This window comes from Rattus norvegicus, chromosome 17 (genome assembly GCF_021556685.1).
Source record: "Rattus norvegicus strain SHRSP/BbbUtx chromosome 17, alternate assembly SHRSP_T2T, whole genome shotgun sequence".
Taxonomy (NCBI): Eukaryota; Metazoa; Chordata; class Mammalia; order Rodentia; family Muridae; genus Rattus; species Rattus norvegicus.
Window position 1 is genome coordinate 38606352 of NC_141550.1, and position 18698 is coordinate 38625049.

An 18698-nucleotide genomic window follows, 5' to 3' on the forward strand; every position below is an offset into this window, starting at 1 on the left:
ACTAAAGCTCCCTATACATTTTGTTTGTACACATGGAATCAATTAAGCTCTGACTTCCTGGAGTCTTTGGCTTTAACAAGTACCCTGTGCCTCTTGGCTTAACTAATTTTGAAAATCCATTTCCACATAGGGACTGTTTCTTTAGAGAACCCGGACTAATAAGACAAAGTCCAGCCACGGACTAAGTCCTGCAGTGTCCCTGTTTTTGTAAGTCCATGTTTATTGGATCGAAAGCTCAATACTGTTGATAGAGAAGATGGTTGCTTTCTTGCTCTCACTGCTAAGATAAGAAATCGTGATGCCTACAGGATTCAGAAACTTTCTATCTTCTTTTTGCAGAAAGTAGTTGCTGGCCTCCGACAATCTGACCGAGGATACTCTTTGTTTTCCTTTTCTTTTTTTTCAGGGTCCTGATGTTTGAAGAGTCTTAATTCTTGATCCTCCTGCCTTCAAATCCTGAATGCGAGTACAGGTCTCTACTACCACAGTGAACCTAGGCATCTCTTTTACCTTTTTACTAGTCAAGAAATTCATGTCTATCTAACTTTGCTTTAAACTGTTAAAGTCATTCCAGGGCCTGGTGCATAAAGTATCTTTTCACAAAGGCAAGGGCACTTTCTATTTTAAACCCTTTTTCAATTAGCAAAAACATTTTGAATAAGAGCACACTGAGAACTATACTTATGATAGGTCAAAGGTTAGTAGCATATCTAAAGATGCTAACTAATCATCTGAATGACTTAATATATTCCTAATGTTAAAAGAGAAACAAAAAGTTTTGTACCACGAAGAAGTCATAAATAGCCAAGTAAAACTTTTTTATTGCTCCCACTAAAACCAAACACACTTAACCCAAATAGTTATGAACAAGAATTATTGCCATAGAGACCAGTGCCCACAACAGTTCAAAGAGTAACTTGAAACCCCCAGGCATCCGAGCAAAAGGAAAGCCACAGGTCTATAGAGTGTCTTCTTTCACACTGCTCTAATGATTCGAGACAAATCTTATGAACATTGGAAATATGGACTCATTACATCTCTGTACAGCTCTGCATTCATTTTCTTTACAAGGCACTGTTTTAGGTAACAAAGTCTATAAAAATAAAAACATACATAAGGATAAGAAAAAAGCATGGAGAACATGGATGGTCATTATCTTTAGACCACCATTTGACAAGAAAATATTAAGGACATCACTACTGGAAACAGAGCTTGGACATGAGAGTCCATTAGGCAACTTATCTTTGGATACTCATTAGGAGGCTGCTTTGTCCAATGCACTCTTCTCCCTACCTGGTACACAAGGAAGGCTTTCAAGGTCTGTTAGGTACTGCCAGAGTGATCATAGTTTTGAAGACAATCTCTAGAGACTTCATCAACTTCATTTCTTTCCATCAGAACTCACTCGTATAAGACATTAAAACTGTGTCAATCTTTCTGGCTTCTGTATCTCAGATTTTGCTATACCCAGTCTATATTGTGCTTCTGTTGCTCATGCACAGTTACAGCCTATTGGAGTCTTGTGGCAGCCACTGTAGGCTTTCACTTGCTAAGGCATTTTAACTCTTGCCATGTGCAAATACTTTGGCAAACAAACCTGTTCTATACAACACAATTTCTGACTACATTGAATCCTGTATTAGTTACTTTCCCTGTTGTGAACAAATGGGCAGGCAAGAGACAACCTAACTGAGAGACGGTTTATTTAGGGTTTTAGTTCAAGAAGATGTAGCTAGTAGGAGGATGAGGTGACTTGGTCCCATTGCACCTGTAGTCAGGAGGTAAAAATACATGAAGGCTGGTGCTCAGCTCGTTTTCTTTTTTTACTCAATCTATAATCCCAGGCTGTGGGATGGTGCTGCTTGCATTTACTATGGTCATGGTCTTCTTGAAGTTTCTGGAAGCATCTTCATAGACCAACTCAGGGGTAATTTCAAGGGTGATTCTAAATTGAGATAATTTTATAATTAATAAGAACAACCTCTAAAATAAATAAACAAATACTCAAAAACATAATATATCTCCAAAGAACGTAATCGTAGTCCTCAGTGTAACAGCAAGATTTCATTGTCAGTTTCAGTCCATTCCTCAGTGGCTGAGCATGCCCTATTGTACTCTTCTATTGCTAGAGGAGAAGTCAAGGAAGGGTCCTAGTAGTGCCATTAGATTGTGTGGCTATATTAGACTATACTCATAAGAACAACAGAGGCCAAGTGTAAATAGAGGGAGTTGACATATATACATATACATATATATAACATATATATCAGAGACATATATAGAGTAAACATATAACCCTATACCATTGACTCCTTTAGCTTCGTGATAATAAAAATATAATATTTTAGAAAAAAAGCTAGTCACAAGCCAGAATCTTAAATAGTATTCTAAAGGTACACGTTCTATTACCTCAGGACACTTTTAAAGAATTAATAGTGAAATTCTAAAGAACACACTTGGTATTACAGAGATGGCTCATTTGTAGGGAACTTTTGTTGCTATTCCACAAGATCTGAATTTATTTTCTAGAACCAATGTTGAGTAAGTCACAATTCTGCAATTACAGCTCCAGGGCATATAACACTCTTCTAGTCTGTGTATGCACCCGTACTAACATTAAATACATTTATATAGACACAAATATGCATGAACAAAATGTAATCTATAACAAAGGAAGGAAATGCAGAAATATCTGGCACATGGTAACCCCAGATTACTGTTGCTTCTGAGTAGAAATGGCCACAAACACTTTCCTCATGACTTTACCAGACTTAGGTACAGAAATGTAGAGGAGGTTCCATCCAACAGTCACCTTTATGCAAACAGTTTTAGACGCTTGCCAGGTGACCACTCAGCTTGAATGTAAATTGTGAGTTGAGAAGTTGATGTCTGGGTTTTTCAACACTGACACAGGAAATAATTAAACTTGATCAGTAACCAAATACATGTAAAATTGGCAATGTAAATTGGGCTATTCTGCCCTCAAAAGGTTTCCTGAAAACTCAGGGTAATGTTATTAGTGCTGAATTCACCCATCTGTGACAAAATCACTTCCTTGGGGCAAGGCAGACATGAATTTTAACCACATCATGATGGGGGAAAAATCAGTTTGGGTGATTAATGTGTGTAGTCTGGCTTGAAAGGGGGTGAGTAGGGGAAATTAATGATCTTTCCAGGACTCTTTAATAATTCTCTAATTCTAAGAAAACAGCTGTGTTTCCCAAGACTGCTGGAGTACTAAAATAAGGGTTAAAAAAAAGCATAGCAATGGTACTTTTTGCTGTAGTTAGGGTTCTCAAAAGGAGCATAATTGATATAACATATATGTGTGTGTGTCTGTATAGAAAATAGAATTTATATCTACACGAATGATAATTTTATCACTATATATTTATTCTATTACACACACACACACACACACACACACACACACACACACACACACACACAGTGGCTTATGGGCTATAATTCAGGTAGTCCAAACAATGATGTCTTCTGATAGAAAGGCCAAGAATCCTGTAGATGTGCAGTCCATGAGGCTCAATGTATTAGCAGTCACAAGCTGGTGCTGGTGGATTTCTAGGGAGCTGCTTGTCCTCAGCCTATGTAGGAAACCCAAAGAATTAGATCCTAATAATAGCATATTAACTCAATCACAACAGGATATACAAACACTCCAGCCAAAGGGAGGAAAAACAGGTAAACAGCTTTCTTTTTCCATTTTCTTTTATCATGTAGATTGCAATGAGGTATGGTCGAGTGTGGATCTTCATACCTAAAATGATACATCAGGAAAATAGCTCACAATAGTGCTCAAATGCTTGGGTTTTCATTTATTCCAGGTGTAGTCAAGTTGACAACCACAATTAGCCATCATACTAAAATTTTCTTGTAGAGGCAGAAAGAGAATTTGAGTCTCAATGATGTGCCTGCAATGACAAAGACAACTGTGTGTGTGTGTGTGTGTGTGTGTGTGTGTGTGTGTGTGTGTGTATTCCATTAGAAAAACAAGGTAAAGACAGATAAATTATAGAAATATTTTTTCAAAGTGCAGCACTTGGAAACCATTGGAATAAGTATACCTAATGTATTTAAGACATACTCATTAAGACTCTAAAGCTATTCTGAGTGAGTTGTAAACATAAGCTCCTTTAGTCTTTCTCACAGGGTTATGCAGAATGGATACTCTGATCCCTCCTTCATCGGTGGCCCACAGAGTGAAAAAGTGAAAAAAAATCATAAAACCTGTATGGACTGTACAGCTACTGAATAAGGAGGCCTTTGAAACCCATACTAGCTGGCTCCCAATTGCCATCTATTAACCATAAGATGAGGAATTTCTTCAAAAAGGGGAGAGGGTTTCAGGGAATCAACACAATAAATTGTTCTGTGTAGACACTAATCTTAAAAGACATGAATGGGTACAGAAGTTACTCTAGAGTCCCTGTGTCACTATTCATCACTTGTCCTTATTCCTTCTCCATGGTGAGGATCATAAACAGAAAAGAGAAGGAAAGCCATACGACAGTGACTCAGACAGTTTTGTCATTCATGATATGAAGGAGACATTGTTCACTATGGAGAGGCTCTTGTAATGGAACTGCCAGTTGGAGTTGCTTTTATTAGTCTTCTGGGTTCATAAAGGATTATGTAATGTGTAGCACACATTGGGCTAACTTGCATCATCTTATTAAGGTCCTAGGAAACAATACATGATGTTTGCCCTTAACTCTATACGTGTATTGTCAAAATTCTCAATGGCTTTTATAACTAGTCACAGGATTGATGGTTGATGTGTTTTCTGCTGTGGAGAGCAAGGGCAGCTTCTGCCAGCATCAACGGAAGAATACTTCAGGAAGCTATGATGGACAAGGAAGTCTGGTTGAAGAAGACAGAGACTGAAAATCAAGGCTGTGTGTAAGAAGAGTAGATGGGTGTGGCATAAGAGTTTTCCCTGGGATGAACCTCCATCGTGAGGGAAGTTCCCTAAAATTTTGAAGAGAGGGAAATCATTCCATCCTGCAGAGATCCTGCTGAGCTCAGGAAGTAAGCAGCCCAACAGCTTTCTGAAAGCACTGAAAGCGACCAGATTGACTAGTGCCCCCTTCTACATTTCCAGCAAGGACTGCAGAGAGACAGTCTTAGCACAATAAGTCTGCCTAGAGGAAGCAGATGCCAGCGGAGTTGCCTGGAAGAGGCTCAGACTACACAAGCTGCCTGCAAGAAACTCCCTCCAACATGTTGAGTTCCTTGAAAATTGTATATTGTGCAGTGTGATTTAATTTTCCAAGAGCAATTATCACTCTTGGGGGGGCATGCTTGATGATGTAACTTTGTTAGGACATTTCTGCTCCTTTAAGTAACTCCTCACTCACACTCCTTCAAGAAACCCACAGAGAACTCACTGCTTCACCCACCAAATTGGACTTTGGTGCACTAACTTTGTTCTGTCATCAGTTTCCTGTCTGGGGTAAACTGACATTTATTCATGTCTCCCTCCGAATAGTGTCAAACACGATGATCATGATCAAATTACCACATGTACATATATAGTAACATCCCAGTGAAACCCATTAGTCTCTGTAGCTACCATGTGCCAAAAATGTAAATGAACCAAAACAAATGACTGGCATTGACTGAGCACTTTCTGCACATACAGCAAAACCTACAGGATTTCACCAACATTCTTTTGGCTGCTCTCCAAATAGTCTATTCTCATCAGGATCAATATATTATTACAGAATGAATGCTCTTGGCAATCACAGTATAGACACCTCCCTTCCCTGTCCTCCTTCATCTTTTCCAATGATCTGAGTATTTTATGAAATTAAGCTTTTCTGTGATAGATGGTTAAATAAAATCCTCATTCCATGTTGCTTCTGGAGGGCTACTGGTTCTAACTGTCACGATATGATTGTTGATGTTAATTGTCGGCTGGCTGGACTGTGACTTCCAATCAGTCAGGAGTCATACTTCATGGCATTTGTAATGTTTATCCAGAGAGTTTTCACTGAGCAGGAAAAAAGCAACCCTGTATTGGAATAGCACCATCTCATGGGCTGGGTTAGAGACTAGATAAGAGAAGGAATCAGTCACTATGAGCCATTTCTTTATTGAAATGGCAGCCTAAACCTTTCCTCCTTAAAATTGTGCTTTTATCTAGAGTAACAAGAAAAGTAACTGAAAACTGGCTGCTAAGGTTTCTGAGACATTGTAGTGTATGCTCCCAGAAACTGTACTTAGTGTCTGGTGTATTAGTCATTTCCTTGGTGCAGTGATAAAATATCAGGATCAAAGCATCTTAAAGAACCAAGAGTTTATTTTGGCTTAAGATTACAGGGGGATAGGAGTTCATCATGTTGGAGACACATAGCAGAATAAGTGACAGGCATGATAGCAGGAAGAGGAACCTGAAAGCTTAGACCTTTAAAAATCTTTAACCACAAATAGAAGCTAAAGGCAGAAACAGCTAGCTGGAAGTAGGATGAGGCCTTAACCGTAAAGTCTTCCCCACTGACATACTTCCTGCAGTAGGACCATATCTCCTAAACCTCTCCCAAACTTTCACCAACTGAGAACCAGTATTCAAATACCTGAGACTATGGAAAACATTTTTTTATTCAAACCACCAGACTTAGTGTTGGTATCTTTCTCGCTTCTTCTCTTTGGAAAAAAATCTCTTGAGTTAGTTTACAAAACAGCTGGATACAGCGTGCTTGCAGAAAGAATGAAATAGGTTTATGCAACATGGAGTCCTAGCCTCCATTAGAAAATCAAGAGTTATTGTTCCTTGTAGTGGATCCTGGTAAAAGAACCCTCTCTTTGTGAGGGCCTATTTGCTCAAAATGCCAGACCATGTTGAGCCCCGTTCTGCAGAAGTGATGCAATCCAAGTACTATCAGGATGTATTAAGAACCTGTAAAACATGTGCATGTTACAATCCCCTCTTGAATTTGTAAACTCTGAATATAACTAAAATGTTGTGTATAACTTCTCTGTTATGCCAAATTTCTACTCTACAGAAGACCTAGATACAGATCCATCAATTGTCTGACTGATCTATAATACACATCCTGCTTCCCAGTAGATTTTCGGTTCATAAATATATTGACCTGCTGAATAGTTAGTTAAGCTATTCCCCTGCATAAGACTGGTATCTATCTTGCATTTCTCTTTGGTAACTTTAAGCTATTTAGAAGGTATAAAGCCAAAAAGGCTGGCAAGGATTGCTATATAATTCAGAAAAATAATACTCCAAAAAAGCTATACTTTCTACATTACTGACTTTATAGCCATTAAAATAAAAATTCTAAAAGTATAACATTTAAAACAAATATAATGCTTCAAATCTCTCTCTCCTCTATATCTCCCTATACCATAAGGTAGCAACCTCCTTGCTCTATGATGCAGTGGGCAAAGAGTGGTTATTCGTCCTAGCAAATCTGACTTGTAGTATCTTACTCTCTAGTTCCTAACTTATATAAGCTATTTAATTAAAAGTGTGACTTTCACATCTATAGATTTGTATAGAAATAATTTATAAGCAAGGATATTGCAAGGTACAGATAATGTATGTGATAGTTCCCTCTTGTTCACTTCATAGAACTAATAGCAAACGGTATTTTTTTTCTTTTTTAATTATGAGAGCATGCAAGCATTATGTCAGTAACACTGTTCTCTGACTTAAAGAATATAGATGCTCTGAGTTGAAAACTCTGTCCTCAACTATGATCAACCCAGGAGCTGAGTGAACAGGAGGTGAGTCAAACCCCACTATCAGCTCGGCTCTAGTATTTTCTTCTTGGTTTTAATTAGGGAATTGTGACATTTGTCTTCAAACACAGGATGTTTGTCCATCTGTTATTCTGTGTACCTTTTCTTTACTAGATTAGATGACATTACCTAAACAAACACGAGTCCAACAAACGATTCCTCCCCGCTGAGTATAAAGTCAACTGAAACAAAACACCATTTATTTGTAATATGACACCAATCAGGAGAACCAACTCCAAAGCACCTTTCAATATACAAAGTCCCACACACAGCTGATTTACAGTGAGGGCAATTTTTCAGTATCTAAAATATTTGTTGGCTTAAGCCAAACATCTTACAGGTAAGTAATAATAAAGCAGAATCAGACACCTGCTCAGTTACGAGGTGCAATTATAAATATACATTATATGTTTTCCTTATTCAAAGCCAATATCAATATTTGTGTGCTATCTATTAGCAGGCTATAAAAGCCAAATAATTCTGTACCTCACATGATGTTAATTTTTATGTTTGATATAAATTTTAAGTACGACATTTTCATATAGATTTATATAAAGTTTGGATTTTTGTATGCATGCATATATGATCTAGTCTGATTTCAATTACTGTGATAAAACACTGCCTAAAAAGCAACTTAAGGGAGGAAAATAGTTAATTGAGTTTTTACTTCTAGGTCACAATCCATCAGTGATGGAAGTTACCCTGGAATTCAGGTAGGGACTTAAAAGGCAGGCCTGTTTGCTATTCCACACATCAATATCACTAACTAGGGAACTCACTCACAGCCAAGGAAGAGCAGCAGAAACTAGAGAGAATGATGATTGATAGCTTGCTTGCACACACATTCCTACCTATCTTACAAAGCCCAGCAGAACTTCCTGCCTTGAGAATGGTGTCATCTACAGTGCGATGTTCCTCTCTATATCAATTAATAATCAAAATAGTCCCCACCTAAAACAACCATGCCACAGGCCAATGTGACCTGGGCAATTCCATAATTAAGTTTTCCTTTGCAAATGACTCTAGACTATGTCAGTTGAAAGAGAGCTAAGTAGGACAATGTTCATACCTGTGTATATGGTTGTTCATATCTGTGGGCTCATATGTGCATGTATGCACATATATCTAAGGTTGGATGTCATCCTAGATTACTTTCCACCTTTTATATTAAATTAGGGCTGCTCACTGAACCTGGAGTTTACAGTTTAAGCTAATCTGGCTACCTAGCTTACTTCAGGTATTCTCTGTTTCTGCCTTCATTTGGTAGAAGTATAAACAGGCCAATACTCCCACTTGACTTTTAAAGCAAAGAGAGGGCAAACTCAACCACCAGCTCCCCAATGTTATTGCCATCCAAGTTAACTTGGTGACATTTACATGTATAAGTAGCTGGAAATACAGAGAATTTTCCGTTCGTCCCAGCAGATCCCAGGTGTGAGCTCTAACAGATTTGTCTCTTGCACCCTGACATGAGCTGTGACATTGTTAGAACTTAGACTCTTTGCAGGGATTAAGTGAAACTGTATAAGAACTTCTTCTCCTTTCATTTAAAATATGTTCTATGCACCTTAATATTCACCTACATCATTTAACAATAAATATTTTGGAAAAATTTTAAAGTCATAATTGGTGACTTTACAATGAAAATATGACATGATAAATTAAAGTGACTAAGGAGAATTCATTATATATTCCCAGCAGATGAAGCTACATGGTACCTAATAAGTGCCCAGTATGAAGGTCTTTGGAGAAAAGTCCTTGACACTATGATGTCCTGCTTTCACCTGAAATTTATAATGGTCACAAATTCCAGTCGTCTGACTTGCTTCTTCACTCAGAAAATGTTCTATGCATGACTTACATTTTTCAATAGAAGCCTGGCCTAAAAAATGGATGTTTACTTAAATGAGTATATTTCAAATGTCTAGATATATTACCACTCACTGAAACTCTCCAAGTTGATCATTTTTATCACTCTATCAAAACAAAATTCTACTTCTTGAAAACATGAAAAAAAAAGCTATGACTATATTAAAAAGACAGAGACTAATCCAGCATAGCCATTATAATAGTTTCAATGCTGTTCCTATAATAAAGCGTCATGACCAAGGGCAACTTATGAAGGAAAGAATTTATCTGGATTATGGTTCCAAAAGGATAATGGTACCCCATAATGGGGAGGAATGCCTACAAGTGGCAGGTATGAAAGCAGGGACAAGGGGTTGAGAGCTGACATCTTGAATGGCAAGCAGGACAGAAAGAGAAAAAGAATTGGCATAACATGGAGGTTTTACTCTCAGTGTCCTTCCCTAATCGCACACTCTGCCAGCAGGACTGTACCAGTTAAACGTTCCTGTCTTAGTTACTATCCTATTATTGCGAAGAGACATGGAAACCAAGGTAGTGGTCACAAAAGAAAGCCTTTCATTTAGAGTTTCCTTGAAGTTCTGGAGTTTTAGTCCATATTTATCATGGCCTGAAACATGGAGGCATTCAGGCAGGCACCAGAATAGAAGCTGAGAGCTACATTTTGAACCATAGGAAGAGACAAAGAGAGACTCTGGGTTTGGCATGGACTTTTAAAACTTCAAAGCCTATCCCCAGTGACATACTTTCTCTGACATGACCATACCTCCTAATCCTTTCAAACCTTTTAAAAAGTACCACTCCCTGGTGATTAAGCATTCAAATATATTACCCTATGATGGCCATTTCTTATTCAAATCATCACATTCTCCTAACCATGCTAACAAATGTAGTTCAAATGCTAAAATGCCCAAAACTATTAGGGCCATTTTTCTTTCAATCCACTACAGTCATGTTGAGATATTCCTCAACATCTGGCCACATCAGTCAATGAGGCTATATTTGAGATAGCCAGTATATTTGACATACTTTCCAGTGACAAGGAATCTATGAAAAATAGCGCCATCATACAATGGTATTAAAAGAAACTTACACATGAAACTGAATTTCACATGGGCAGATTTAACAAAACTTTCTATGACAAAAATTTAGAGAAACTACCTTTATGTCCATGCTTTGGGACTGAATATTTTGCTGCTCCCTTTTCACTGGAGTTTCTCACCACTAAGATCTTTCTTTGTTTCTTTCTTTGTTTCCTTCCTTCCTTCCTTTCACTTTTATTTTTAATCAGATACTTTTGAAGGACTGTAGGGTCTTTAGTCAGCCTTATACCCACTGCCTCAGGTCAAGATTAGACCAAGCACCAGCTTCCCGCCTCCACCCACAGTTCTCAGGAGGAGCAGGAACAATCTTGAAGAATCACAGAATGTACTGACTGATAGTCACCTGAACCTCTCATCCCAGAGAGAGTTCAAATGCATGTCATATGCTTGTTAGCCAATAGGTTCACAGGTCAATATGCTTAGCCAATAAGTTTAAACTGTAACCTTGCTAATGTAACGCTGCACCCCTAAAAAGAATAAAAACTTCTTGTTAGAGCCATTTGTCATCACCTTCTAGTCACTTGCCACAAAGGGCTAATTGAGGATCACTGATCGTTGATGCACCAGAAAAATAAACCTCTCATTGTTGCATTGAACTCTGTTCTCCTTCTCTTAAGTGGTCTCCTGGTAGTTAAGACTCATTTTAGGACTTACACTTTATTTCTTTACATTCCAAATGTTGTCCCCTTTTCCAGTTCCCCTTCCCATACCTCTCCCCCTGATTCTTTGAGGGTGCTCCCCCACCCACCCACCCACTCCCGCCTCCCCACCCTGGCATCCCTTACACCGGGGCATCAAGCCTTCACAGGATCAAGGGCCTCCTCTCCTACTGATGCTCGACAAGGCCATCCTCTGCTACATATGTGGCTGGGGTCATGAGTTACTCCATGTGTACTCTTTGGTTGGTGATTTAGTTCCTGTGAATGGATACAGAAAATGTGGTACATTTACACAATGGAGTACTACTCAGCTATTAAAAATAATGACTTCATGAAATTCTTAGGCAAATGGATGGAACTAGAAAATATCATTCTGAGTGAGTCACAGTCACAAAAGAACACACATGGTATGCACTCACTGATAAGTGGATATTAGCCCCAAAGCTTGGAACACCCAAGATACAATTCACAGACAATATGAAGCTCAAGAACAAAGTGTGGATACTTCAGTCATTCTTAGAATGAGGAACAAAACACTCAGAGGAGGTAGAGGGTGGTTGGGACTTGGAAGAAAGAGAGGAATGGGAGAGGAAAAAGAGGAAGGAAAAATGAGGTATTTGAGGAGACCAGAATGGTATTCAGAGGGTCAGGAATTTGAAAAGAGGTATGTAGTAATGGGGGATGGGGAACTAGGAGTATTCACCAGAAAGTCCCAGATGCCAGGAAAGCAAGAGGCTTTCAGGACCCAGCGGGGATAAGATTTGCTGAAATGCCCAACCAAGGGGAGGGAGAACCCACCATCTCCAAATTTTTAACCCAGAATAGCCCCTTTCTAAAGGAAACTCGGAGACAAAGTGTGGAGCAAAGACTGAAGGAAAGGCCATCCAGAGACTACCTCACCTGGGGATCCATCCCATATACAGACACCAAGATCTTTCTGATCCTCTCTCTGATCATACCAATAGAAAGTGGTCTCTCTACAGAATATAGTTCCTAAACAGGAGACCAGAGGGATCCAAATGATGTGTGGAACTTGGAGAACAGATTAGAAAACAATAGCTACAGTCCACTGAGAACTCTACTAATCTGGCTATTGATCAGGGCAACTGCAGAACCAATTACGTCCAGGACATCTATGAGGTTGTTTTTCTGCATAGGACCTGGTCCACTTTATGGAATTAGTATGAAGCTCTCAAAGTATTTAACACCTTAGTAACTCATCTTTTCTTCTCAGTATTGACATTGTTAACTAGTCCTAAGTATTTGCTGACCCTGAAAATCACTGTCTGTAACTTCCAAATGATTATGGTAGAAATATTGACAGCCTTTGTCTTTTATAAAACATTGACACCCTACTGCAGCCATACCCCAAAATGTTGCTACTTGAAGTTAGAGATGAGAGAGATGTAAATGAATAAGCATATCAGTTTTAATCCATATTGAGATCAATATAAGACAAAATGAACACTGAGTGGTGTCTTCAGAATTAGAGTTCCCCTTGAGGGGGTAAATTTGCTCAAGAATTGCATTAATACTCCAGAAACACATTGCTTGTCATTTTTTTCCACTGCTTGCTGCTTAATTAAAAGGGTTGTCAGTACTCCTGAAAAGGCTCTAGTAAATTGTCAGATTCAACAAAAGAAAGAAAATGTTAAATAAAAAGCACTTTATGTAAATTATGCCTTTCCCAAGCCCAATTCCCTTCCTTCTTCTAACCACTGTTAGCATCATTTGAGGTGACTTTTGTCTGGCGTGTAAAAACGAATTGCAATTCTCCTATTCAAACCTTGGCAACATTCCCTGAAATAGTCTGTTAAGTGTTTTCAATTATCTGCCGGTCCCAACAGGATCACAGTAAGAGGTTTTAAAACCATATCTGATCTGGTACACTGCTTTGTAATTTCAATATGATAAATATAGACACGCACTGCTAAAAAAATCATATAACTTTAAAGTGGTCTTAATATTTTTAAATCACCTCAGGCCTTTACATTTCAACAACTAAATTTTAGCCAGGTAACTTGCAAAATATTGAATGTAAAATTATCAGCATACCTGTAATTCTAGTAGTATTGGGTTGTATGAGCTTTGATACATAAGAAATAAATTGCATGTTAGTATTTAAATGATTTCAAACAGAGGTATTTATAACATCTTTGAGACCAGAAAGTCCTAACACAGACTCAACAGTTTTCTGTGATATGTTTCTTTTGCAAAATATCTAAGAAGTCCATCTTTTTGGGAGGAATGATAACACATGACCTGATTATCTGTTAGGAGTGCTGCAATATATAAATACAAATGTATTCTAAAGGTGTCAGTAATGTGATGCTGTGTGTATGAACTACTGACCACTTAGATTCATTTCTAGCTACACCAGATCCCATAGCCACTCTCTAGCCTGTGATTGACTTAAAGCAACCTGACATTTCAAACTCTCAAAGTCTCAGCCAGAGAGGTGGAGAAGGGACTTTTATCTCAGTCCATTTTGCTTAGTTTGGTATTGCTTATTTGTTGCCATGTTTTCCTGAAGACTGGTATCATACTTCCTTAACCCCCCAGTGAAGTGAGTGGTGGGGGGAGGGCAGTAATGGGAGGAGGATAGGGAGGCGAACACCCATATAGGAGGGGAGCAGGAGGGGTTAGGGGGATGTTGGCCCGGAAACTGGGAAAGGGAATAACAATCGAAATGTAAATAAGAAATACTCAAGTTAATAAAGATGGGAAAAAAAGACTACAGAAAATCAGATATGGGATGAAAGCAAAAGCTTGCTAACAGAAACTGAAGCTCACGTCATGATTACCAGTAAGAAGTGAATGGGGGTGGGGATGTACATGGTGTGTCAGTTTGAGTCATTTCTCAGGCCTTTGTTATTTTAAGGTACTACTATGGGACTTTTTGTGGAGACCTATATAAGAGTTATAAATGAATTTTTAGAATACTGAAATCAAGAAATAAAAACCTCTTGTAAAACGAAAAAAATAATTTATTCAAGCAAACTGGCAGTTTCCGAATTCTTATTGGGAGAATGATGAGACTGGGACTAGTATTGCTGGGATAACAGCCTGTTTGGTTAATTTTTACAACCTTTTGTCATTTGCGATCAGGGTAAATGCTGGAACAAGGCATTGTTCTCTGAGTAGCAGCTTTTCAGGAGTGTCACTTAATTCCTGTTTTGCATGTTTCACAAATTTGAATATTCCCCAAAGACAGTAGTGTGCCTTCAGCATGAATAAGATGATTATAGGATGGCAGAATCTTTCTTGAGAAGCATTTAAAAAGTCTTTGCACATACTTTATTGACTTGCATTTGGATGTCAGACACATTAGGCTGTGAGACTCCTAGTTCAAATGACACACAATGGAACAGTTACAGCAACTGACCAAGGACAAATTCTAAAAAGGAATTTGCATGTTCAAACTTATCGTTGTATCCAGCGGCTTGTGTTTCAAGCCTAATGTCTGTTCCCATGAACTTTTCAGCTCTTTCTCATGCTGCCTACCGACTTAACAGTAGTGAAGGTGGCTGCACCAATGCAGTATACAATATACACTCTCCCCCTCCTACGTATGTCCCAATAGTCCAAGTGGAGACAATTTCCTTCCTCCAGCTGTGGTGCACACACACCTAACACTTACAGTTACTGCTATTTTATATCAACCAAGAAATCTGGTCTAAGGCACAGCTGCTCTCTGGAAGAGACTTACCTAATTGATAAACAATAAGGATTCAGAGGTAGACAGGCAGGAACACTTCACAGCTTCAGCCAATGAAATTGGCTCATCAGATGCTGTAGCATGCATTGCTTTTTTTCCCCCATGAGGAGAAATGAAGTAGAATGTTGTAAGTTATTCTGCCATACAGTGTGACCCTCAAACATATTTGAAAGTGAAACAAAATCTTGAAGCATTGACTATTTATTTACCCTCCTTCAGAAACCAAGCTACTCATTGAACTGGCTTTGGTTTGGAACTAGGCAGAGTCTGACAACACATGAAAGAATTAATTGTTCTATAGAAACCTTGACAGGTAACATATAACGGGCTCTGCCCTTCTGGCAGCTGATACTGACGAGCACGAGACAGGTAAAACTCCAAAATCCCAGTTCTCGTGGGCTGTGTACCCTATTGTGATGACGCACCCCAAAACAGCAAGAAAGGAAAGCTGCTAGTCTGAGATATCAGCAAGTCCAAACTTTGGGAAGAAGAAATGCAGTGGATAAAACTGAGGAACAAAACAAAAGCAATGTGACTAAAGCCCATGTATGCAGCTTAAAAGGAGAAAGAAGATGAGAGCAGCTGATGGTTAAGTGATAGTTTTCTACTCTCAAGCAAACATGGAAGGAGCCGGGAGTTCACGAACCTCAACACTATGCAAAGAACATAGGCAGTCAAAGAATGCTGCGAGGAGGAGGAATAATCTTCTCTGGGAAAGAACATACCAGTTATTTATCCAATACTAGATATCAACTCTGAACACACAAATATAGCAATAACATTATACAGACTGGGCAGAATGTACTTATGCATTTAGTTAAATATATGAAACAATTATATATATACATATATATATAATTTGTAAAAATACACATACCTAAATCTATATATCTATAGCTACATCTACATCTATATAAAACAATTAAACTAAAATAGGTCATGATATTTGAAAGGTCGTGAGATACATGCGAGGATTGGATGGGAGGAAAACAAAGAAGGGAGAAATGACTCAATTACATTATAATCTCAAAATATGTTTAAAAATATAACTGCAAAACTACAACATTTTTAATATAGCTGGCAACTGATGCCAAACCTAGGATAGTCCCAGGGTTGTTTAACTGTCTAGCCAGATGAGCAGAATGATGGAAATAGTCACATTATTAACTGTATTCTGCATCATAAGCATCAGTCTGCTAGATGGTTGATGAAACCAAAGGAACGATGGTTCACAATATGAATTGGCCACAGGCATTGTGAACATTGTTACATGAACTCCAATTAAGTTTTTTAATGATGTTTTCTATGGGAGAATCACCAATACCTGAAAGTTTTGAAATACAATAATTTTTGTATCACTGACAGAATGAAAATGATTGCTGTGCTTACCTTTCCCATAGTTTGTTCTCTTAAAGGAGCTTTTAATTATTCAAATATTCTAAGAAAATGAATTTTTCCAAATGACTTTTAGAAGAATGACTTTGAAAGCTAGGCTTTAATAGTTGAAATGACCTTTTGAATTAGTGTTAGTCAAACTGGATGGTTGCCTGTAGAAGAATTCACATAGATACATTCCTATTACTTGTAAAAAACTCAGCTCCAAATGTATCATAGACCTCAGTGTAAAACCAGACACACAGATGTTACAGAAGAGACAGAAATAGTCTTGAACTGACTGAGAAAAGACGTTCGGAACACCAATAACAAAGCCACTAAGAAGATAAGTTAGTAAATTAGACCTCATGAAACTGAAAGCTTCTGAATCGCTAAGCACAACATCATTTGTACAATTCAGCAGCATACAGAATGGAAAAGATTGTTATCAACTAAGCATCTGATAGAAGGCTAACACATAAAGTACATAATGAACTAAAAACGAAGAATTGGACATCAAGAGTCAGGAAGACAAACAACCCAATTACAAAAACCATGATACAGACATAGACAGAGAATTATTTTATTTACATTTCAAATGTTATCCCCTTTCCCCCACCCAACCACCTACCTCTTCCTGCCTCCCCACCCTCACGTTCCCCTACACTGAGGAGTTCAGCCTTGCCTAGGACCAAGGGCTTCTCCTTCCTTTGGTGCCCAATAAGACTATCCTCTGTAGCTGGAGCTATGAGTCTGTCCATGTACACTCTTTGGATGCTTCATTCCTTCTTAGAAGGGGGAACAAAATTATTCATAGGAGGAATATGGAGACAAAGTTTGGAGCAGAGACTGAAGAAATGGCCATTTAGAGCCTGCTCCATGTGGTGATCCAGCTCATATACATACAGGCACTAAATTTAGACAATATTGCTGATGCTAAGAAGTGTATGCTGACAGGAGCCTGATATAGCTGTCTCCTGAGAAGCTTTACCAGAGCATGACAAATACAGAGGTGAATGCTCGCAGCCAACCATTGAACTGAGAACAGGGTCCCCATTGGAGGAGTTAGAGAAGGGATTGAAGGAGCTGAAAGGATTTGCAACCCCATAAAACGACAATACCAACCAACTAGAGCTCCCAGGGACAGAGCTATCATCCAAAGACAGAGAATTTTCTTAAAAGAGGAATTTCAGATGATTGCAAACACTTAAGGAAATGTTCAACATCCTTAGGTATCAGGTAAATTCACATCAAAACTATTTGACATTTCACTTTACAACAGTCAGAATACTAGTGAGGATGCAGAGTAAGGGGAACACTAATGCATTGCTGGTGGGACTAGAGACCAGCACAGCCCTATGGAAATCCACGTGTCCATTGCTCAGAAAGCTGAGGGTAGATCTGCTTCAAGAATTAGTTATGTACCATTATTGAGCATATAGCCAAAGGATGCTTTTTCCTTTCACTGAGACATTTGGTCAACCATGTACATTGCTGTTCTCCTCATAATAGTCAGAAATTTGAAAATCACCACGATTTGCAACAGGAGAGGAATGGATAAAGAAAATGTGGTACATTTACACATTATTCAGCTGTTGGATAAAAGTTAAACATACTGCCAAGGTTCAAATTGCAGCTGTGCCACTCATTAGAATGTGGCCTTTGAAGAACCACCTGTCTGTGCCAACATTGCTTCATTTGAAAGCAAATATACTGTTTACTGATAAGCTTGGTGCTGAAATGGCTGCATTTAAATGTGAGTTGTCCCTTTCTGTCTCATCTTCTAATACTTGGTCCCCAGATGGTGATGCTCTTGTGTGGCAGTAAAATCACTGGGACATAGAGTTTACCTGGGATTTCTGTACACTAGGAGTGGGCCTCTGATTCTGTTCTAGAACTCACTGATTCCTGTCTGCTCCTTGCTGAGATTTGAAAACCTGCCATCACGACTTCCAGCCACCACAGACTAAGTCACTTTAGCCACTGTGACTTCTTTGATGCAATGGATTGTTCCTCTGAATTTGCAAACCAAAGTAAACGTCTCCACCTTTAACCTGTTTCTAACTATCAAGTACTTTGTCACGGGGAGAGGGAAAAAAAAACTGATACAATGGTCCAGTGCTTATTGAGGATATATTGTAAGGCCTGGAATATAAAACACACCAGAGAAGCAGGAATTCTTATGTAGAGATTCCTGAGCAATGA